This window comes from Cnephaeus nilssonii (assembly GCF_951640355.1).
Source record: "Cnephaeus nilssonii genome assembly, chromosome: 24".
In the NCBI taxonomy this organism is placed as follows: Eukaryota; Metazoa; Chordata; class Mammalia; order Chiroptera; family Vespertilionidae; genus Cnephaeus; species Cnephaeus nilssonii.
This window is the reverse complement of record NC_137095.1, coordinates 2,188,918-2,214,148: the sequence shown is the minus strand read 5'-3', so window position 1 is coordinate 2,214,148 and position 25,231 is coordinate 2,188,918. Positions and strand designations below refer to the sequence as shown.

The 25,231-nt window shown below is 44.7% G+C and overlaps 1 pseudogene across 1 annotated transcript; it reads right to left on the bottom strand.

Annotated features, from left to right (window-relative positions):
• Positions 1-19,123: 19,123 nt before the first annotated feature.
• Positions 19,124-20,344, bottom strand: LOC307094995 (neugrin-like; annotated as a pseudogene). The gene is made up of 2 exons: positions 20,277-20,344; positions 19,124-20,148 (listed from the first exon to the last, which is right to left on the bottom strand). The product of its transcript is annotated as a neugrin-like (transcript).
• Between the last annotated feature and the right edge of the window lie 4,887 nt (positions 20,345-25,231).

The window sequence follows — 25,231 nt, the reverse complement described above, 5'->3', positions numbered from 1 at the left end:
CAATCCCAGGTTGTGTCTTTTGTAACCATTCAGCACTCCTGTTGGTTCTGATGGCAATAGCCTACACAGCTTGCCAATATTTGCTGCCAATGAGGCAAGGCTGTTTCTCCCAGGAGATGAGAACTGACATGCAACAAACTGCACTTTCTAATGTGTACTATTTCGTGAGCTTTGATGTACATATAAATCTATGAAACCATCACACATGAAACAGACTTATCTGTCTCCAATATACACAGTGGAGCAGAAATAAATTTACAATTTTGAGCACCCAAAACACAGAGTTTATACTTTTTAAAAAGTATTTTAAACATTACTTTTATTGATTCTTTTTAGCTACAATGGAAGGAGAGGGAGAGAAAGAAACATCTACATTAGAGAAATGTATTAATCTGGTGCCTCCTACTCTCCCCTGCTGGGGTGTGAGAAGGGCATGTGCCCTGACCTGTTCTAGTCACCTTTACATGTGGGAGATGATGTCCAACTGACTAAGTGACACTGTCCAGGGCAGAGTAAATTTTTGTATTATTATTTGTTAACTATTGTATTAATTTCCATACCATCAAGTCTAAACCTTCTTTTGGCACACCCTATATTTACCTCCTGCCCTTTTATTCTCTCTCTCTCTCTCTCTTCCTCTCTCTCTCTCTGTCTCTCCCCCTTCCCCAGTCCTCCTTGCAGGCATTGATTTTCCTTTCATTACAACACATTAGTTCATATTTTTAAAAATTTTATAGGCACTACAATGTGTGTGCTCTTTAACAAACATTGGTTTCCTCCATGCTGCAGTTATTTTGAGATTCAACACAAATGCTTAGGTGAATAGTTAATTTTTATTGCTTAGTAGTATTGTGATCTGTGAATTACCACTTTAACTATTGATCTGTCTATGATTCTGGTCATTTGCAGGGTTAGGATATCCTATCTAATAAAAGAGTAATATGCAAATTGACCATACCACTGTTATACCCACAAGCCACGCCCACAAGCCAATCAGGAGCGAGTATGCAAATTAACCCAACCAAGATGGCTGTGGCCACGAAGAGAGCAGGAGGCTTGGGTTTCCCTGGCAATGGAGGAAGCCAAGCTTTCCGCCTGCCCTGGCCTGCCTTGGCCTCCACTTAAGGCTACAAAGTTTCAATTATAGAAGATAAATAAATCCCAACAAAAATGGCTGTGGCCACGGAACGAGCAGAAGGCTTGGCTCTGCTCAAGGCTACAAAGTTTCAATTATAGAAGATAAATAAATCCCAGATACCAGGGCCTCTGCTTGGGTCGCCGAGGGGCGTGGCCAGCCTGCAAACCACCACAGGCCCCTCACCCAGGCCACCCCACGCCCCAAGGGAACCCCCAAACTGATCCAGGACAGCCTTCAGGGAAAACCAGCCAGCCCACACCCATGAACCAGGCCTCTATCCTATCTAATCCTATCTAATAAAAGAATAATATGCAAATTGACTGTCACTCCAACACACAAGATGGGGGCCCATGTGGCCAAAGATGACTGCCTCCAAGTGGGCACAAGATGGCTGCCACAAGATGGCCAGCAGGGGAGGGCAGTTGGGAGGGTCCAGGCCTGCAAGGGAGGGCAGTTGGGGGCGATCAAGCCTGCAGGGGAGGGCAGTTAGGGGTAACCAGGCCGGCAGAGGAGGGAAGTTGAGGGCAACCGGGCCTGCAGGGAAGGGCAGTTGTGTGAGACCAGGCCTGCAGGGAAGGGCAGTTAGGGGTGACCAGGCCTACAGGGAGGGCAGTTAGGGACAAACAGGCTGGCAGGGGAGCAGTTAGGCATCAATCAGGCTGACAGGGGAGTGGTTAGGGGGTGATCAGGTTGGCAGGCAGAAGCTGTTAGGGGCAATCAGGAAGGCAGGCAGGCGAGCAGATGGGAGTCAGCAGTCCTAGATTGTGAGAGGGATGTCCGACTGCCCGTTTAGTGCCGATCCTACTTGGATCGGGACTAAATGGGCAGTCAGGATCGGGACTAAACGGGCAGTCGGACATCCCTCGAGGGGTCCCAGATTGGAGAGGGTGCAGGCTCGACTGAGGGACACACACCCCCGTGCACGAATTTTGTGCACCAGGCTTCTAGTTATAAATAAATCTGCTGGGAATATTTGCATTCACTTCTCTCTATATATATATATGTTTTACTAATCACAATATGGTTGTGTAGGTGAATGTGTTATATTGTAAGATATGTGGAACTGTGATCTAAAATGGCCATTCTCTTTGCGATCCCACCCACCCACAGTAAAAAAAAAATCCCAATTTTTCTGCAACCTTGCCAGCACATCCAATGGTTAATCTTTGTAAATACTAACACCATAAATGAGTATAGTATTAATTCCCTTTCTTTTTAATTCTATTTACTTACGATTTTTTATGGTGAGCATTTTTCATACATTTATTTACACTATCTTTATCACATTTGTTTAAATGTCTGTTCAGAATCTTTTACCAATTTTTTAAATGAATGTATTACCTTGAGAGCATTATGGTAGGAAAAATAAGCCAGTCAGAGAAAGATAAGTATCACATGATCTCACTCATGTGTGGAATGTAATGAACAACATAAACTGATGAATAAAAATAGATCAGGAGACAGAGAAGATGCAAGCAGACCTTCAAACCTCAGAGTGAAAGTAAGAGAGGGTGGCTGGTGGGTTGGAGGGGTAGGAGGTCAACCAAAGGAGTTGTATGCATATAAGCATAGCCATTGAACACAGACAATAGGGGAGTGAAGGCCTGGGCTGGAGGGTGGGGGCAGGTTGGAGAGAAAAAAGAGGGAATATGCAATGCTTTCCACAATAAAGAATTTTAAAATATAAAATGAATTTGTCAATTTAAACAATAGGAGGACAGTGTGCAATGTAAGACATGTTTGAAGTTCACTCATTTCTCAGTGACTGCAATGACTTCTTTGCTATATGGAACCCGAGTTTTAAATATTGGAACAGAAGTCCTTTCTCAATTTTTAACCCATGTAGAATTTAAACGCACTTGTACCATACACTTAAAGATTTAATCTGCATTGTTAACATTCTCCAGAAAATTTAATAAGTCTGAGCATTCAATAATGCATTCAGTGAGTCTACACTTGTAATCTTTGTTAATATCCCTGGTGTAAATATTCTCATCATCATGAAGTCCAAACTGGCAAAATGATGGCACTCAACATGGACTTGATAAGATATTTCAGTAGGACATCATTATATTTTATTTCCAACATGCTGATACAGCAGCACCAAATATGCTCAAGAACTTTCATAATAAAACAGTAAAATTACTGGGATGCATCATGTTTAAACCTTTCTTAAAGTTTGATTCAAGTAGAATTGATATAAAATGGACATTTAAGAAACACAGCATACCCTTTTGATGTTTTCATACATACCTGAAACCAAGTTCCGCCGGCCCTTATCAGAGCCCCCAGAAAATGAAGCCATAAGGTGAAGCCAGTGGTGCTCATTGGGGGCCTCCATGAGAAAATCCAGGAAGGGGTGGCAGAGTAGAGTTGGAAGGCCTGCTGGGAGCATGCCTACCCCCCATTTGGGAGAAGGAGGGAGGGTACTGTGGCTGCTTTGCACAACTGAAATTAGAAAGGGGGTCCTGGCTGACATGTGGACGCTGTGGCAGGACTTGACCTTCTCCTCAGGAGGCCTCACAGTTTGCCTCCAGCCCCAGGCTGCCTTCAGAAGGGCTGATGGGCAGTCCCTTCAGAAAAATCATTGCCAGCGGGAAATTTACAGCCCTGAATGCACATGGAGAATCCACGGGCTTAAACACGTTTGCTTATTTAGGAGTAAAAGTGCATCTGCAAGGTGCTTTAGTTTACTCACCACAAGGATAGCTCTCCAGAGGAAAATGACAAACACAGAAATGTACAAGGAGACAGCGATGACGGTCAGCGTCCACAGAATTTCAAAAAACTGGCTGGAGGACACAGTAATGGGGCAGGATATGCAATAGATGGAATACTATGTGAGATCCTGAGGAGCCTTAGACACTTACAATACATCTGTCTCAGGAAATCATCTTTCGAATCCCAACAACAGTCTCCACGTGATCCCCAGAGGATTCTCTGCTTTAAGATAGACTGCAAGTTGGCGACCTCCTGCCTCCTGTGTCACTGGCCATATCTATGGACATTAAAACATGTGTCTCACTAGGGAAAGCACAGTTTCTAGTTCACCATTGGCTCTGCTCACTCCTGTGTCTAAAGTTATGTTGGAATCCCTCAGTAACAGCTTCTCCCATGGGAAAGTTAATTTTTATCACTCAAAGACTAATTTTTATCACTCAGTGTTAAAAAGATAAAGAGATGACTTTAATCAGAAACCATCAGATTTAAGGGCTTAAATAAAAACAAGGTGGGGATCATGACTATGACACTAATAGTGTGTGTGTTTTGTTGTTGTTGTTGTTGTTGTTTTTCTTTTCAGAAATCCGTGATATTTATTCTTTTAGCCTCTTACATGAAAGGAGACAGACTTCTACTGAGTTCAGATGATTCTGACAACTGTTTTAGAGATATAGGTTTAGATTTAACCATATGTACTAGAAACATAAAGAGCTTATTTTTTAAAATTCTGTCCCAGGGAATTCTTTGTTAATTTGAGGAGGGAGGGAGGAGGGAGAAAGAGAGAGAGAGAGAGGAGAGAGAGAGAGAGAGAGAGAGAGAGAGAGAGAGAGAGAGAGAGAGAAGAGAGAGAGAGAGAGAGAGAGAGAGAGAGAGAGAGAGAGAAAAGAAGAAGCATCGATAAAAAAGGAAACATGGATCAATTGCCTCCTCCTTGTCTTTGTGAACAAGAATTTAATTTATAAACTAGTTAGTTAAGTTCCCTTAGCATGAATCCAACAAGCCATCAATTTTGGGGGTATGCTTTTTGGGAGGATGCTCCAACATACTGAGCCCCCTGAGCAGTGCAGCATCTTCATTCTTAATGTTTCCTTTAAGAGATTAAAGCATCCAGGTAGGCGTGTGCCCTGACCTGGAGTGGAACCAGTGAGCTTTCAGGGCAAGGGATGCTGCCCAACCAACTGAAGTGCAATGGCCAGGGAAGAGATTATTCTTGTGTTATTATTTACTAACTATTGTATTAATTTTCATACCAACAACTCTAAACCTACTTTACTACACCCTAAATTTACCTCCTGCCGTTTTGTAATCTCTCTTTCTGCCTTCCCCAGCTCTAAATACAGTCACTCATTTTCCTTTCTTGAAAAGATTAGTTCATATTTTTTATAATATTATAAACACTATAATTTGTGTAAACCTTAACAAATATTAAACTCTTTCATGCTACACAGTTATTTTGTGATTGAACTCTAATTCTTATGTGAAAAGTTTATTATTTTTTATTGCTGAGAAGTATTGTGTTCTGTCAATAACCACTTTGTCTATTGATCTGACTATGGTTTTTGTTATTTCCAGGTTTGGGGTATTATAAATAAAATTTCAGGAAATATTGGGTTCAGTTCTTTATGTAAATGTATGTTTTACTTATCTAACTGTTGTAGTGTAGGTGAGGGTTTTACTGTTTAAGACATGCAGAACTTTGAACTAAAATGGTTATTCCCTTTGCCTTTCCAGACACCCACATGATGAAAATTCTAGTTTTTCTTTATACCTGTGAGCTCATGCAATATTTAATATTTTTAAATTGCAGGCCTGAAAATCAGTATAGTGTTAGCTTGTTTTGTTTTAAATCCATTCCCCTAAGACATTTTTATGGTGAGCATTTTTTGATGCATTGATTTACACCGCCTTTATCTCTTTGGTTGAAAAGTCTGGTCAGAAAATTTTGCCAATTTTTAAAATGAATTAATGATTTAAACAATAGGCAGATAGTTCATCATCTAAGAAACCTACCTTCTTTCATCACCCCCAGCTTTAATAAATGTACCCTCAAAATCTTCTGAACTCATGGTGTGAAATCTTTTCTGCATGAAGTCAAGAAGTCACATAATTTAGGCGAACCTGAGGCAGAGCTGTTCTAGGCTGGTTAGGTCTGGGCTTGGTCATGTTTTCCGATGGTCTTAGGCTACCCTGTAGAACCTAAGACCATCGGAAAACACAGATATTTATATTACGATTCATTAACAGAAGCAAAATGACAGTTAGGAAGTAGCAACGAAAATAATTTCATGGTTGGGGGTCACCACAACGAGAGGAACTGTATTAATGGGTCGCGGCATTAGGAAGGTTGGGAACCACTGCCCTGGGAGGTCTGTCCGTCTTTTGCAGTTAGGCAAGCCTATGGACGCATCTTGTCCCTCCCCAGCCATCACTCTCTCTGCCACAACACTTTTATTCATCTAACTCAATGGCTGGGGTTCTACCCTGCTCAGCTGTTGAGAAAACTACATTACCCAGAAAGCACTGCACAAGTATGGGCGGAGCCAAAGGGACATATGATGTCTTCGCATCCGGTTAGGGCGGGACTTCCGTCTTCCTCCTCGCGGTGGTCATTTTAGCTTTTCGGTCTTTTGTTCACAGAGTCACAGGCTTCAGGGCACAGGACGTGAGTAGGAGGAGGCCTGGGAGGCCGCTGCCTGCGGTGCAGGGTGTGTCTGAGGCCCCTGGAGCCCCAACAGACCGAGATCGGGGTCCCCGTGCCTCCCGGACGCCTCTCTGCTCACAGCGTTCCCGCAGCCTGACCCCCTGAACCCTCCAGCCTGGGGGCCGGCGCCGCTCAGGTCCTGCCGCCCAGGTCCCAGCGTCCAGAATGGTGAGTCCCTGGTGGGTGACACATGGTTGATGAGGAAGAGGGTGGAAGGCTGCAGTGCCACCTTGTGAGGACGTGATGGTGACACTGAGCTTGGAGGATTCGGGAATCCGGGTCTGTTTGGGATCTAAAGGTAACAAAGAGGTGAGGTGTGGTTTTGGTGAGGAGTTTTACTTTCATTCTCAGAACGCTGGGGCCATAGATGGTTGTGGAAAAAAAAGAGGGACATTTTCTGAGCTAGGGGACTAACTTTCCCTAACATCGCTGAGAGGAAGAACAGACTAGAAGACAGAGGACAGAGGTTGTGGACAGGAAGGGGAAGTCCTGTAAATGTCAAGGGAACTGGAAGAGTGAGCACTGAGGACTGAGCCCCGAGATAACACAGGCATCTGGAGGGCACCTGGCCTCCGGGCTGGGCAAGGGCACTGAGCAGTCTGAGCCCATAGAGCCTGGTGGTTGCCAGGCTCCCAACAGACCATTATCTTTTCACAAATTCCTGAAAATGCAGAATCGATCAGGTGTGCGGGTTTGTGGAGCTTGTTTCAGGGCCTCACCCCCTTGTGGCCTCTGAGATAGTAGAGTCCTGGGACTGTCAGCCACTCTTGTATCCCGGGGACCTGGGGACTTTGAACAGACACTAAGCCCAGACTCCAAAGGACAGGAGGAGAGCTACATGGAGTGGACCTTGTTTTTGGCAACCAGTGTAATCAGTGAGGGTCCTCCAGACATAGGTTCCAGAATGTGCAAAGGCTTGGAGTAAAGAGGGAGCTGAATCAGGAACCTGCAGGTGTGTTTTTTAAAGTACATCTATATTTTTATTGATTTTAGATGTAGAAAGGATGGGGGTAGGGGGCAAGGCGAGAGAGACAGAGCAACAGGGAAGAGAAAAATGAGAAAAATAGGGATTGGTTGCCACCTGCACAATCTCTACTGTGGATCCAGCCCACAACCCAGGCATGTGACCTCACACCAGTGCATGGGTCTATGCTCAACAAAATGAGACACATCATCTAGGACAGTATATCACTTTAATACAGGGAATCATTGTCAGGTTGTTAATGGTAGTAGTAGTCAGAAGGGACAGTGTGAGCCTGAGGAATGGCTTTCTTTCTGGGGCCACTGTTTGTGAGAAGGGGGTGTCACAACACAGATAGGGACAGAAGTTGTTCTGTAGAGTGTGGGGGAAAGATAATCGTGTAGCAGTGGCCAAAGCCTTTAAAAGATGAGTGGACCTGAGATTAATTGGAGGCCAAAGAGTAATTCAGGCAAGATGAGACTGAGGCTGGTACATATCAACTTTTCTAAACTCTCACCAGGGTTTTCTTGTGACTCTTGGTGTGGCCTGGCTGTGGGGAGTTGCAGTCAGTCTTGTGGATTATCTAAGAGGCTTGAGTGGTCATCTGTGAGACTCACTGGGCATGGTGCAGTGGGCCATCAGGGCTGGGACTTGAGTGAAGGTTAAGTGAGAGAAGTTGGCTGTGACTAGTGAAGGGACATCAAGTGCAGCATCACAGGAGGTGGGCTCTGGATATCTGAGATCTGATGGTTGTTCTTAATAGTTGAGGTTGAAGGAAATAAACAGTCATGGAGAGAGGCCTATGTAGCAGGAATCAAGGCTGCCTCTATGAGTGTGGACTATCAGAGTGTGGGTAGTGCTTGATCCTGATTCAATATGGCAACCATCCTCTGACCACACATGCTGAGTAATAAGTAAAAGGCCTGAAGATGAGTGTGGGGGCTGGGCCTGTGGAAGTGCATATTTGAGAGAATTGTGGTAGAAAGAGTGATGTTCACTCAGAGAGGGAAGGTGAATTCATGGTCACAGCACCATGACATTGACATAGAGTGAATGAAGGAAGAGTTTGTTTCTGGTGGTCCCTGGATGTAACAATAAGGTGAACTTTAGGGTAATTGCCTGTAAAGAGAGGAGTTTGGGTGCTACATTCTAGGTTAAGAGCTTAGGTGCTATTTAATTAACCACCTGTCTTTTGTTGTTGGTTGTGAAACACTGGTTGAAAAGAATGAGATAGCATCAATCAGTGTTATCCATGCTTGTAAATCTCCACTGGCACAGGTAAGGAAAAAGGGTAAGAGAGAAATAGATTATGGAGGTGGTGAACTATAATTTTGGAACAGAAGGTGATTAGGAAATAATTTATCCACATTACGGCATATTTGCATTTCATTGAAGTTGTACCTACAGGAATGAAGCTGTGTGAGAGAAGTGTTGTTCAAGGAACTATGTGCAACGGGTAGTACAAAGCAATGGCCTCAGCACATTGGGATTGGGGTCAAGAGGGTGAAGTGTGATGCCATGTGTTTGGTGTCTTAGAGGAACAATCTGAGGGACTACAATGCTATTTCCTGAGAAAACAGTATCAAATCACTCACACTCTCTTTATGGCCAACATATCTCTAACCTATATATGGACACCCACTGTATTGATAAGAGGCAGTGTGGCGTACATGGGAGGTCCAGAGCTCAGGTATCTTCTATCTGCTCAACTGCCTTAATTGTTGTTGGAAGAAAAATATCAGCAGGAAAATAAGAAGACAGTGGGTTTCATGGGATGAAGGGCTGGTATTTTCTCTGATGTGTAGAGTGGAAAGAGCAGATGCGTGTGGAGGGTGGGTAGTAGGATAGACTTATAATGTTAGGAGTGACTCTGATCATGAGCAGTACTGTCCCCATTATGACAGGATGTGAACTTTGAGGACGTGGCCATTGCTTTCTCTCAGGAGGAATGGGGGCTCCTTGATGAGGCTCAGAGACTTCTGTACTGCGAGGTGATGCTGGAAGTGTTTGCACTTGTGTCATCTGTAGGTAAGACCTTCACATTCTCCCAATATCCTGCGGTGATGACCTCTCTTCTTTTATGGCTCAGCTGTAGCTTTCTCTCTTCCACAGGCAGAACATGGTGTCTGCTAATGTCCCCCACTGTCCTGTCAAAAGTGGCTGCCAGGGATGAGCTGGATGGGGAGCCCTGAGCAAAGGACTCCACAAACAACCCTACCCTAACACCCGTAACCCCAAAAAGTACAGGAAGTGTCAGGGAGTGAGGCGTCTTGCAATGAGCTTAATGGGTCCCAGCTTTCACTTCCTTTTCATGTGAGGCTGACAGTGTCCACATGCATGGCTTCAACTTCTGCCCTCTTTTTCTAGGTAAGGGTTCTTTGTGGCAGCCTGTACCTACATGAACCATGTGCTGTTTTTGTAAGACCCTCATTTAGATGTTTCTAATATTTTCTTCCCTGAATACTATAGCAAGCTGTGTTTCTCTCTTCACCTGTTCCTCTGCACTGGTGCCTACGCAGTATTCTGCAACATTGACTTGCCCATATGTTAAGAGAAGCACATATGTGCTAAGTATTCTTTGAAACCAGCTACTCCTTTATTGAATTTTACTTGGAGTAAGATGGAAGTAACCTCTTGCACAGCTCACACTCATCTTCAGCAGGCAAGCCCTGCTGAATGCCGTTAGTTGAAGGATTAGCTGGAGATTCATATTCTAATCCTTGTCGTGCTTGTCTTGTTTATGTCATATTTCTGGTGAGGCCTCTCTGTGTTGTGATCTTCATTAGCCCAAAGAGTCACAAGAGCCTCTTATTAATCCTTCCTGCACATCTCTTATTTTCAGATATTTTCATGGAACCAACGTGTGATGTGTAACACAATTTTGCAGTGGGATTTCCCATTGTCACCACATTCAACATTCATTTCCTCACCCTTTCTCACTTTTCAGGTTGTTGGCATAAAATGGATGATGAGGTGGTCTGTTCTGATCAGAGTGTATCTATACAAGGAGAGTCACAGGACAGGGCTTCTAAGACAGCTCTAGCCACCCAGAAGACCCTTCTGTGTAAGTGGTGTTTCTCTGTGTTAAAAGATATTTTGCACCTGACTGAGTCACATTCAGCATGCTTTGAGCAGAAAGCCTTCTGTAGTGATGCATGTGTTGTAGACTTCTGTTTCAGTGCAAACCCTCACCAGCAACAGAAGAATGAATGTGGAGTGGAGCCCTGGAAACAAGCCATGGACAGGGCATCCTATGTGAGCAAGTGCAGCTTCTACTTATCAGTGTTGCCTTCAACCCACAGGGAGGTTGGGGAAGATTTGCGATACAACTCAGAGCTTCCCCAGCATCAGGCCACTCTCAACACCGAGGAGCTACATTTTGGCAGCGAGATTTCACAGGAATTTCTTGATTGTAAAAGTCATCACCAGTGGGGTGACTGTGAAAATGCTACGAGCCACATCCTGAAAGTTGTTCAGTGTCAGGGTGAATTTTGTGGAGAAGTGATTTATGAGTGTAAGAAATGTAGGAAAGTGTTTAGACGATTCCTTATCCTCACTGGACATAGGAGAGTTCACCCTGGAGAAGAGATGTATGAGTGTAGTGAATGTGGGAAGCCGTTCAGTGAAAGAAGTACATTAGTTAAACACCAGAGAGTTCACACTGGAGAGAAGCCATATGAGTGTAGTGAATGTGGGAAGTCCTTCAGTCAAAGAGGTACATTAATTAAACACCGGAGAGGTCACAGTGGAGAGAAGCCATATGAGTGTACTGAATGTGGGAAATCTTTTAGCCAAAAATCTAACCTTATTATGCATCGCAAAGTACACACTGGAGAGAAGCCATATGACTGTAATGAATGTGAGAAGTCTTTTAGCCGAAAATATCACCTTATTAAACACCAGAGAGTACACACTGGAGAGAAGCCATATGACTGTAGTGAATGTGGGAAGTCTTTTAGCCAAAAATCTTACCTTATTAAACACCAGAGAATTCACACTGGAGAGAAGCCATATGAGTGTACTGAATGTGGGAAGTCCTTCAGTCGAAGAGGTACATTAATTAAACACCGGAGAGGTCACAGTGGAGAGAAGCCATATGAGTGTACTGAATGTGGGAAATCTTTTAGCCAAAAATCTAACCTTATTATGCATCGCAAAGTACACACTGGAGAGAAGCCATATGACTGTAATGAATGTGAGAAGTCTTTTAGCCAAAAATCTTACCTTATTAAACACCAGAGAATTCACACTGGAGAGAAGCCATATGAGTGTACTGAATGTGGGAAGTCCTTCAGTCGAAGAGGTACATTAATTAAACACCGGAGAGGTCACAGTGGAGAGAAGCCATATGAGTGTACTGAATGTGGGAAATCTTTTAGCCAAAAATCTAACCTTATTATGCATCGCAAAGTACACACTGGAGAGAAGCCATATGACTGTAATGAATGTGAGAAGTCTTTTAGCCAAAAATCTTACCTTATTAAACACCAGAGAGTACACACTGGAGAGAAGCCATATGACTGTAGTGAATGTGGGAAGTCTTTTAGCCAAAAATCTTACCTTATTAAACACCAGAGAATTCACACTGGAGAGAAGCCATATGAGTGTACTGAATGTGGGAAGTCCTTCAGTGAAAGAAGTACATTCATTAAACATCTAAAAGTTCACACTGGAGAGAAGCCATATGAGTGCACTGAATGTGGGAAGCCTTTTAGCCAAAAATCTAACCTCATGGAACATCTGAAAGTCCACACTGGAGAGAAGCCATATGAGTGTTGTGAATGTGGGAAGTCCTTCAGGGCAATAAGTACACTCATTAATCACCAGAGAGTTCACACTGGTGAGAAGCCATATGAGTGTACTGAATGTGGGAAGTCCTTCAGTCGAAGAGGTACATTAATTACACACCGGAGAGGTCATATTGGAGAGAAGCCATATGAGTGTACTGAATGTGGGAAGTCCTTCAGTGAAAGAAGTGCATTAGTTAAACACCAGAGAGTTCACACTGGAGAGAAGCCATATGAGTGTACTGAATGTGGGAAGTCCTTCAGTGAAAGAAGTACCTTAGTTAAACACCAGAGAGTTCACACTGGAGAGAAGCCACATGAGTGTACTGAATGTGGGAAGTCCTTCAGTGAAAGAAGTACATTCATTAAACATCTGAAAGTCCACACTGGAGAGAAGCCATATGAGTGCACTGAATGTGGGAAATCTTTTAGCCAAAAATCTAACCTTATTATACATTGCAAAGTACACACTGGAGAGAAGCCATATGACTGTAGTGAATGTGGGAAGTCTTTTAGCCGAAAATATCACCTTATTAAACACCAGAGAGTACACACTGGAGAGAAGCCATGAGTGTAGTGAATGAGGGAAGTTTTTCAGTGCAAGAAGTACACTCATTAATCACCAGAGAGGTCACACTGGAGAGAAGCCATATGAGTGTACTGAATGTGGGAAGCCTTTTCGCCAAAAATCCAGTCTTATTACACATCTGAGAGTTCACATTGGAGAGAAGTGTTAAATGTGCAGGGAATGTTTTATTCACTTAGAGTAACAACACTGAATGCGACTGTTTGGGACCTATTTTTCTGAATTTAAACCCTTTTAATGGAACATGCAGTGTACTATATTCCTCATGTGTTTCCAGTACAAGTGAGTCTTGAAGGACATGCCCAGATCTACTACCTGATACATTTGTAGTTGAAGAGATTTTTTTTATTGAATTATGCTTTTATGAACTGTTTTACTTTCTAACTCACCAGCCTGCAAATTGCTTACTGTAGTCTGTTGTGGTTTATGATTTTTCTAGTAAAGATATTTTTCTTTAGTACCTTAAATGTTTTGGTTATTTTCACTTCCAGGGATGATTGTCAAGCACAATTATGATCTATCTACATAGAATTAACAGATATTGTTTGAATCTCAATCTTTCTATGCTTTAGGAGGGACAGCATAATACTAGAAAATTGCTCTTTGGCCAATATTGGCTTATAGTGCGTTGCTAGCCAAGGCCTTGAAAGAAAGACTGCTTGACTTTGTGGTTCCAGTTCGCATGTTTGATCCCAGCACATATGGGGATGTGGGAGCCATCTAATTTTTTTTCTCTCTCATATTGATTTCTCTCTCAATATCTCTCTTCTTCCCCCACTTCCCTTGTACTCTCTCTCAAAATATCCTCAGATGAGGATTACCAAAAAATCCAAACATTCACTCTGGTGCCCTGAGATGGGGCCTCTGCCTGCACAGCCCACCTTTCCTCACTCTTCCCTGCCTTTGCCTGGGATGTTCCCACTGTAGCTTGACACATTGTGTCCTTCCCAGGGTTTGGAAGAGACGAGGCCCAGTCAAGGCCCTGGGAGGGATTTGGGTTCTGTGTCTGCCTGAGATGTGCTGGCCAGGGCTCTTCTATCTCCATCCAGACTGCTTCTCCCCACCCGCTAGGCACCTGCCTGCTGCAAATGAACCTACTTCTGTATCTGGGAGAAGCCCCTTGATACTTTGGACCCCCAAATCAGTTCACCTTTAGAGAGTCCTGCCTCCAGCCAACTCACTCACACCCCTGAGACCCACTGATGTTTAAGTCTCTTTTTTTCCATTTTAGGGATTATTTTGCACTTTAATTTTATCAAAAATAAAGCACTCCTCTCTCCATCCCCTTACCTAGACAGTCCTGGAGGTAGCATGGATGCTACAGGAAATGGTGCTGTGTATTTTCAATGGTGAGAACATTCTTCTGTATGTGGTAGAAGCATTTCCAGAAGGAGAGGCTTGATCTCAATATAATTCCACTTTCGGATGATGAGTTGTAGTTGGTGTGCCCCCTCCCTAAGTTTTTCCTGTGCATAGAAGACCTGAAATTAGGTGATAGTTCCTGGATTCTGGGGAATAGTGTGTTGCTGGAGTGTGTTGTTGACGGGCAGAGAGTTCGGATGCCTGTGAAGGAGTTCCTACCACCTCATGGGCCAGGTTCCTGGAGTGGGTGGGCTGAGGGAAGGCTGTAGGGATGAGGATTTGAATCAGGTTGGATGGAGGGTCAGCAGCCATGGTGGGCATAAGGGACACATGTAAAGACTGAAACTGTGGATACTGTTGAGCCCACCTGTTTCAGATGCTGTAAATTCAGAGTCCCCTGTCCTTGGGAACTGGCATCTAGAGGAGGACAGTCCACAAAGAATGGACGAGGATACCTGTGATTGGTAACAGCAGTATGGGGGAAGGTGAAACTAGCGTTAGACAGTGGGGATTTCACTGAACAATTCTGTGAAGGGCTGGCAGGCTCCAGGTGGGAGCCTGCAGGGAGCATGCCCTGTGCATTTGCAGGCTGTGTGGAAGTCACTCTGGCAGGTTTTAACAGAAAGTGGTAAAAAATAAATAAATGGTGGCCGATTAGGCAGTAGTATTGTGCATCACGTCCTGAGCCCGATTGAAAATACAAGTAAATCAAAGAACATCCACTTGGTATTAACAAATTAGATGCAGCTCAGCAGACCATTTACAACAGGAAGGACAGAGGAGAATGGCAAGAACTTGGAAGTGGGCTTTCGAGGGACAGCAAGCCAGTGGGTCAAGAGGTGAGGAGAAAGCTGTGTTGCATCGAAGCTGTGTCCCTTCACGAGGTGGGTAACATCCAACTGCATAAAGGAAAAGCCACAGGGCAGATGGCTGCTGGGGAAACTGGACCAGAGGCAACAGGCCCAAAAGGCTGCCCCATGAAAGGGGCCCAAACAGCGTGGTGCTGGGGAGAGCAGAAGAGCAGTTTCATTGTTTTGGTTTGGTTTTGTCTTTGCTTTTATACTCTCTAAACCCAGAACACGGGACTTTTCTATTGCAAACACGCACCTGGGGCTTTGGAGCAGGGAGAGAGGCACAGCCTTAAGATGCCTGAGGAGAGGCTGAGGAGGAAAGCAGGGCGGGGAGACATGGCCAAGAGTCCTGCATTGGGACATTTTTTTTTTACTTTAAATTCTTTATTTTTAAATTATTACATAAGTCTCCTTCCACCCCCCTCCCCCATTGACCTCTCCCTACCTGCTCCTACCCAACAGTACATGCCCTCACCCTCCTGCTGGTTATGCTCATATGCAAGCATACAAGTCCTTCGGTTGATCTTTGACAACTTCCCCTCCTGTGCCTTCCCTCTTAGTTTGGATGGTCTGTTCAATGCTTATATGACGCTGGCTCTATTTTTGTGCATCAGTATATGTTCATTATATGCACAAATGAGTGAGATCATGTGGCATTTATCTTTCTCTGATGGCTTTATTTCCCTTAGCATAATGCTGTCTAGGTCCATTCATGCTGTTGCAAATAATAAGATTTCCTTCTTTTTTACAGCAGCATAATATTCCGTTGTGTAGATGTACCACAGGTTTTTAATCGACTCATCTGCTGATGGGCATTTAGGCTGTTTCCAAATCGTAGCTCTTATAACTACCATCGTGCTGCTATGAACATAGGGGTGCATATATGCTTTCTGATTGGTGTTTCTGCTTTTTTGGGATATATTGCTAGAAGTGTGATATACTTAAGCTTCCAAACCTAAGTGGCCATTTCTCCCCAGAAGAGCTAGCCCCTCCCAGTAGGCTCAGGCCAGGTGATACTTCCTGCCACACCCTGCATTTTGAGCTTAACAGAAGAAAAAGAGGCAAAGACCATGCTTATGGGTCTGAATAGTTCCAAAGAGCCTTCAGTGTCTGTATAGGAAGAGGGACTGGTCCGTCTTAATATTTTTGCAACCAGACTGATAAAAACTCCAGGTTGCCAGCTAACCCCATTGGTATATATATATAAGAATCTCTGACCAACCAAGGCCAGAGCAATATTTTGGAACACACATGGAGGAGCATCTCTGGGTGAGGAAAAAACACCCATCTTATTCCCTGAAAGAAAATCAGCACCATCTCCACCTAAAGCCCTGCCAGAAACAGATGCTTGAGTCATTCAGACTGACAGCCAGAGGACAGGCAAAGAGGGCAGATTGGCCCTGCCTGCTTGCAGCCATGGCCTGTGCATACAGACACAAGCAGAGGACCTATGTATCTCTTGCAGCTTCAAACGGGGAGCTAAAAGCCAAAGACAGTGACTGACATGGGCCAGCACCTCAGTCCCTAACAGGAAGCCCAGGATTTGCAGACAGAACAGAAGAGTGGGGTCCTACACCAGCAGCAATGGGGCACTAAAACTCAGCTAAAGTGAATGACACTTCACCTTTTCATTTTAATTATTTAAAAAATTTATTATTGTTTTTACTTTTATCTTTTTTGCACTTTTTTCTTTCTCACTTCTCTTATTCCCGTTTTTCATCTTTTACCCAATTTAGGTTTTCTATTTCACTTTTCCTCCTTTTAAATAATAAATATACTTTATCTGATTTATTGGTGTGTTATTATTCTAATCTCTGTTGGTTTGTTCATATATCTAATTTCCTCTTCCCTGATCCTACTCTATTCCCCTTCTCTTTTCTTTGCATTCATTGGTTTTCCTTCCTTTACAAGATTAGTTCATATTGGTATATTTCATACTACACAGTCATTTTGAGATTGAACACTAATGCTTCTGTGAAATTTCAATCGTAGTACTGTTGATATTTGGCTCTGTTGACTAATGAGTATGCCTGCCACTGATCTAGGGCCTTCACCTCAAGGTTTCCTGATCAGCAAATTCTCAAAGCTAGAGGAAGGATAATCCTGTACTCAATCCAAGGATGTGTCTTTGTAACCAGTCAGCATTCATGCTGATTCTGATGGCAATAGTCTTCACTGCTTGCAATATTTGCTGCCAATGAGGCAAAGCTGGTCCTCCCAGGAAATTAGGAGAGAGATGGTAGAGCCCATATAGGGTTGCCATTTTAATTTTCCAGCAAGACAAAGATATCTAGGTCTTCATTTGGAAGCACTTTTTAAGGCTTTATTTAGGTATATTTATAACTGACATGCAACAAAATGCACTTCACTTCACCCATTCCTTAAGGACTCAATTGGTTTCTTTTCTATTTGGAACTATAGTATGTTTTGAATACTGGAAGGAAAATTGTTTTTCTCACATTTTTATCTTATGCATAATGTAATACCCACTTGTATGATACACTTTTAAGTTAAATCTATGTTGGTAACATTTTCCACCATTTATTCCTAGTGATAAATACTCTCATCATGACTAGATTAAAAATGACAAAATGTTGGCACTGACCATGGGCCTGCTAGGATATTTCAGTAGCACATCATTATATTTTATTTCCAACATGCTGATGCATTAGATACAAATAGACTCAAGAACATTCATGATAAAATAGTAAAATAATGGGAAGTGGCAAGTTTTAATTATTTTTTAAACTTTGATGTAAGTGTAATTGATTTAAAATATACATTCAAAACTATATTTTTATTGATTTCAGTGAGGAAGGGAGGGGGAATAGAAAGAGAAAGATGAATGATGAGAGCGAATCACTGATAGGCTGCCTCCTGCAAGCACCACAGTATGACTGCAGTCCAACACCTGAGCATGTGCCCTGACCACGAATTGATCAGTGACCAGCAGGGTCATACGTTAACACTCAACCACTGAACCACGCTTGCCCGGCTCTCCTAAGATTTTCAGGGATCCCACACAACCTGCAACCAGGGTAGCAATGAGCAATGGCAGCTCATCCTGGCCTAACCCCTGAATCTGCGCTCAAGGCGACCTTTACTCTGAATGCCCAGTGAGCCAACAGCAGCCTCGCTTTGGCTCATTTATTTCCCACAATGTTTCTAGAGAGTGAAAGGAGCCAGCTGTTTCCTGTTCTATCTCTCTGCTGCTTCCTGTTCTATCATAAGGCCTATGTTTTTTCATTATCCCCAGTTTCAATTAATGTACCATCAAAATCTTCTGAACTTGTGCAGTGAAATCTTTTCGAACATGAAGCAATGAACTCTAAGACTACAGACCAAGGTGAGGCCGACCTGTTCCGGCTGCTTCCTGTTCATGAACACAGGTATGCCTGGGACATCTTCTACAAAACAGACCAAGGCATGATTTTGCTTAAAGGACCTGGGAGAAAACGTGATGGTCTACACTCAAATTGGTGTTGTTAAATCAAATCAATTTTAACACTTCTTTCTTTATTGATTTTTTAGAGAGAGAGAGGGAGACAGAAAACATCAATGATGAGAGAGAATCATTGATCAGCTGTCTCCTGCATGCCCCCTACAGGGATGAAGCTCCCCAACCTAGGAAAGTGCCATGACTTGGAATCCAACTAGAGATACCTTGATAATGGGTCCATGCCCAACCACTGAGACATGCCATGTGAGCAAACTACGTTTTTTCCTGTTGGCTCTATTACAAATAGACCCAATTTTCCCATGCTCATCCCCCTTTGCCTCTCTCTACCCTGCCGCCACCATTTCTAAGCACTCAGCACATTATTGTCTACGTCCATGGACTATGCATATATGTATATACTTATTTCTTTGCTGCATTTCACTTTACTTTGCACAAAATGAATACAACCAATTGACTAAGCAGCTCCAGAACTGTTAGTGTTCATTAATCAAGAAGTAAACGATGTCAGAAGGAACGCTTTTCAATTCCTCCCATACACATACTGTAAAGACAATAAACTCCTAACATATGTGACACAGGCTGGTTTCGATACATAGAAAGCCTAAGCAAGAAGGGTAAGTACTGAATATCTACATGGTCAAACCAGGAACCATGCTCCGGGAACTAGACTACACCTAGCCTGTTATTCACGCTGCCCGCATATATATCTGCCCTGTGAAGTTCACTGTCCCTTGTCAGATTGAAATCCAAGCGGCTCCTTCCATTTTCAGGCTCATCATTTCCAAGGTGGACAATCCACACACAGAAATCCAGGCAGCTCCAATCTGCTCGCTCAGCTGTATTTTACATGACACCTCCACCAGCCAGGCTCCAGTTCACATTCTGTACAGGAAGTTCCCATTGTTGTCAAAGAACTCTCGCCCCCTCTGCACTACCTTGCTGCTCAAGTTCTGCTCACCCAGTTCTCTTGTCTTCAATGCTTCCAGCTACTTCGCACGTGGCAATCCATCACTGTCAGTGCCTCTGGCGCCCTCACACCCACTGGTGGAGTACTTCTGCAGCTCTCTGTGATGACCTTGGGCTGCAGCAACAGGCACAAAGCTTTCCTTCTCCAGGATCTGGACTCCTTTATTCCTTCCCTTCTGTCTCCTCGGTGTGTTTGTACTCTGAGGATTCGGTCCTGTCACCCTCAAAGCTGTGCTGTGACCAAGGCCTTGGGATGAGGCTTCAGCTCCTGACACAGGGCGGCCTGCAGAAAACAGCTCCCAGGCATCCCCAGGGCCTGGAAGCTGGCGGAGCAAGTGGGCAAACCCAGCTTTCTGAAGGACCTCTTGATCCTGCTTCAGTTTCTTCTCCAATGTGGGCACAAACTTGCTTTTTAAAACCCTTCTGATCACATTGGTGCTAACATCCAAGCCTTCAGCCAATCTGGGAACTGACCAGGACTCTGTAAATCCTTCATGTAAATACCGGATCTGCTCCCTGTCTTCCCTGGTCAGAGTCCTGGGCGGGGCCCCTCGGGGCTCCATTTGCCTCTGAATTTTCTGTAACAGGATAGCTTTTTTCTGTGGTCTACGGACTCTGGGGGAGAGAACCAATGGCAGAAGCCATGCGTGGGAGCAACATGAGTGGTTGAAGCATCTCAGCTAAATCAGGGAGTGCCCAGCCCTCGTCACTTTCTTCATTGCCCCGGGAAATCTAACACCCACAACAGCAGCCCCTGAGCAAGATGAGCTGTATAAAAGGCGATGAAATACGTCCCTGGTAAAGGGACCATGGTCTCAAAGGAGCCGAACACCTGCCTCTGCACTTCTGATGAGGGAAGAAGCAAGGCCCTGCTTCAGGCTGAGTGCCCAGGAAGGAGCCGGTACTGTTACAGAAAACTAGAGAAAAACCAAGCAACACTTAGAGAGATGGAGTTACATTTATTATGCGCGGGTCCAGAGGAAAATGTCTCTCAAATGCTGGGCCCCACCATGGAGGAATTTCCCCTATTTATATGTTTCCTAACGAGGAATAGAACCAGGACCTCATGGATCAGTGCTCAACCATTGAGCTACACCAGCTGGGCTATATTATATATTTTTTAAAAAATTAATATGTCTTTTTGATCGTTGATAGTATTATACATGTCTCCCATTTTCGCCTTGCATATATTCTTTGGGGGATCTCTCCAGTTCCTCCCCACACCCCTCTCCTGGGAGGTCTTACAGTCTGTTCCAGTTAACCAGGCCTCTGGCCCAATCTTGTCCTTCCCCAGGGCCACTTGTTGAACCACATCACCTTTATTCACCAATGTCATTGGCTGGGATGCTAGCCCGCCCCTTAGCATTTGAGAAAACTACATTACCCAGAAAGGAATGCGCCATGAAGGCAGAGCTAAAGGACACTTTGTGTCAGTGCATCCAGTTAGGGCGGGACTTCTGCCTTCCTCCTCCCAGCGGGCATTTTGAATTCTTCAGTTTCTTCCAGGACTCACAGGCTTCAGCCCACTCCTGGTGAGTAGGAGGAGGCCTAGGAGGCAGCGTCCTTGCTGTGCAGGGTGTGTCTGAGGATGTTAAGCACCATCAGGGTGGGTGGGGCCTCTTTGCCTCCCAGATTCCTCTCTGCTTCCAGTGTTCTTTTAGCCTGACCCCATTGAACCCTGCAGCACGAGGGGAGGGGAGGTCTGAGTATCTGAGATCTGACTGTGGTTCTTCATAGGTTAGATTTAAGGGAAAAACAGTCATGGAGAGAGGCCTTCAGAGCAGGATTCCAGGCTGCCTCTGTGAGTGTGGACTATCAGCGTCTTGGCAGTACTTGCTTCTGTTTGAATTTGGCAAGCATTCTATTGACCACACATGCTGAGTAATAAGTAAGAGGGTGAGGAGATAATTATAGGGGGCAGGACTGTAGCAGTGCAGGTGTGAGAGAGGTGTGGCAGGAAGAGTGATGAGCACTTAGAGAGGGAGTGTGACTTCATGGCCAGAGCACCATGATTTTGACATAAGAGTGAAAGTAGGGAGAGTCCATTTCTAGTGGAGTCTGGACGACAAAATAAGGGTAATTTTTGGATAATGCCTGGAAAGGGTGATGTTTTGGTGCTACCTGCCATGTTCAGGGCTTGGATGACGTTTATGTACCCACCTGCCTTTTGTAGTTGGGGGTGACACAGTGATGGTTAGGAATGAGATAGTATACATCAGTGTTCCCCAGGCCTGAAATTCTCCATGGGCATGGGTAAGGGAGAAGGGTAAGAGAGAAATGGATTATGGAGATGGTAATCTATAAATTTGGAAAATAAGGTGATTAAGAAACAACCTGTCCTCGCCAATGCAAATTTGTGTTACCTTTGAAGTTGTGCCTCTGGGAAAGAAGCAGTGTAAGAGAAGTGTTGTTCAAAGAACTATGTGCAGCAGGTAATACACAGCTATGGCCTCCGCATTCTGGGATTGTGGTTGTAAAGGTGAAGTTTGACGCAATGTATTTGTTGTCTTTGAGGAACAATCTGAGGGACTACACAGGTATTGCCTGATAAGACCAGTATCAAATCACTCATACTCCCTGTATGGCCGAAATCTCTTCCTACCCTATGTTCTTGACACCCACTCTACTGTCAAGAGGAAGTGTGGTGTACATGTGAATCCCAGAGGTCAGTTATCTTCTATCTGCTCAACTGCCTTTATTGTGGGAAGACAAATTGGCAGTAGAAATATAACATGACAGTGACTTTCATGAGATGAAGCCCTGGTATCTTCTCTGCTGTGTGGAGTGGAGAGAGCAGATTGATGTGGAGGGTGGCAATATGACAGAGTTGGAACCTTAGGAGTGAATCTGATTGTGGGCTGTACTGTCCACATTATGACGATATATGAACGTTGAAGATGTGGCCATTTTCTTCTCTCAGGAGGAATGGAGACTTCTTGGTGAGCCTCAGAGACTTCTGTTCTGCAATGTGATGCTTGAAGTTTTTGCATTTGTATCATCTGTAGGTAAGTCCTTCACATTCTCCCAGTGTCCTGGGATGATGTTCTCTCTTCCTTTATTCCTCTGATGTAGCTTTCACTCTTCTACAGCCAGACCATGGGCTCTGCTCATTTCCCGCACTGTCCTGTCAAATGTGCTGTGGCTGACATTGGTGAGGTCTTTGGAGAGCCCTGAGCGAAGGACTCCACAAACATTGCCTCAGACAGTGCAGGATGTGTCTGCGAGTAAGGAGTCTTACAGACAGCTTACTGGGTCCCACCAGCTATTCCTCTCCCTGGCAGGGTGACTATGTCCAGATCCATGGCTTCCATTTCTACCTCCTTCCTCTAGGCAAAGGTCGTTGGTGACTGCCTGTGTCAGGTTATGGTCTTTATTTACATGAACCTTGAGCTGTTCTTAAAAGATCCCACTTCCGTTGTTTGTAATATTATCTTCCTTAAATACGATTGGAATCCGAATGGCTCTAGGCCAGTGCTGGCTGCCCATCTCTGTCATATTTCATTAATACTTGGAATATTTCTGTTGTACATATTTGTATAGAGAAATATGCAAGATGAACCCTGATTTATTTTACAGGGTGAACATGCAAGATGGTCTCAGAAGAGGCCTAGCCATGTTGAATTGAACATGTGGGTGAGATATGGTATAAGGGTGGTGTTTAGATCATACCAACCACCTGCTCGTTTCCAACGGTGTTTAGGCGCAAATACCATGAGCAATAGCACATTTCTACCTTTTCTCTGCCATACTTGACGTTGTGCTTACTTGTCATTTAACCTGTGACCTCCTGGCCTTTGACTACCTTCACCTGTGTGGCCTTTTTGCATCACCTGTTCCTCTGCATTGCTCCGTCTTCAGTATTCTCTAACATTGACCTGTACATGTGTTATGAGATGTACCTACGAGCTTAAATAGTTCTTCAACACAAGCTACTAATTTATTGAATACTAGAGGCCTGGCGCATGTAATTTGTTCATGGGGTCCCTAGGCCTGGCCAGCGATCAGGGCCAGTCACATTCCCTGCCTCCCCACCTCCTCCATCCCTTATTGCTCGTGTACTGCCACGGCATAGTTCCCCCCACCTGCCCTCCTCCTCCTTTCCTCGCTCCCTCAGCGCCCTGCTGCTGCCATTGGTCACCTATCATGTTCCGCACCGTCCCCTGGTGGTCAGCGCACGTCATTGTTCTCCTGGTTGAACTCCTGAGGGGACAATTTGCATATTACCCTTGTGTATGTATATATAGATATAGATATAGATATAGAGATAGAGATAGAGATAAGATAGAGATAGATATTCAGAGAGAGAGAGAGAGAGAGAGAGATAGACACAGAGAGAGAGAGTTTACTTGCAATGAGAATAATCATATTTCAGCACAGCTTTCCATGTCAGCAGCGGGCAAACCATGCTGAACATTGTTAGCAGAAGAATGAGCTGACAATCCTGCTTCTCTTCCATGTGGTGCTTGCCATGTGTGTGTCATTTCGTTTGAGGTCTTCCTTGTTTTGTGATCTTCAGTAGCATGACCTTTATGAAGTGAATTATAAGTGTAAAAAATGTGGGAAATCTTTCAGAGAAATCTTTAACCTCATTCATCATAGAAGTATTTACACTGTATAAAAGCCATAGGAGTGTAGTGATCATGGGATGTCCATCATCCTGAGGTCCAAACTCATTCCACAACAAAGTCTACACTGGAGAAAGGCTGTATGAGTGTCGTGATTGCACGATGTCGTTTTTTTTTTTAATTTCTTTATTGATTAAGGTGTCACATATTTGTCCTCATCCCCCCATTCCCATGCCACACCCCTCCCCACGGATGCCCCAACCCTCTGTTGAACTTAACCATTGGTTAGGCTCATATGCATGCACACAAGTCCTTTGGTTGATCTCTCCCCCCTCCCCCCACCCTCCCCTATCCTCCATCTGAGGCCCGACAGTCCGATCAATGCCTCCTTGTTTCTGGGTCTGTTCTTGTTCATCAGTCTATGTTGTTAATCATTTCCCCTAGATGAGCGAGATCATGTGTCATTAGAGATATACTTATATGAACTGAATGTGAGTCGAGCAATAATAGTTATGCAGACAGGCAAATGAATCAGTCTATAGTGAATTTCTTTCTGGACCAACAGTTCTTTTGAGACCCAATATCAATGTCCACCAGTTCCTTATGTGTACATGTCGGCACTGACCCCTCAGCTCTGGATGGTGGACAAATGGTGGTAATGCAGGTTCGATTCCCTCTGGTTGGGTCTCGGCCGGACCCAGGGGCACGACTTCATCCAGACCCAGGGGCACGTGGCCTCACCCGGACCCAAGGGGTGCGTGGCCTCACCTGGACCCAGGTGCGCGCGGCTTCCCCCGGACCCGGGACCCAGCCTCACCCGGATCCAGGGGCACACGGCCTCACCCGGACCCGGGACCCAGCCTCACCCGGATCCAGGGGCACACGGCCTCACCCGGACCCGGGATCCAGCTTCACCCGGACCAAGGGGTGCGTGGCCTCACCCGGGCCCGGGACCCAGCCTCACCCGGATCCAGGGGCACACAGCCTCACCCGGACCCGGGATCTAGCTTCCCCCGGACCCAGGGGCGCGTGGCCTCACCCGGACCCAGGGGCGCCTGGCCTCACTCGGACCCAGGGACGCGTGGCCTCTCCCAGACCCAGGGCCGTGTGGCCTCACCCGGATCCAGGGGCCC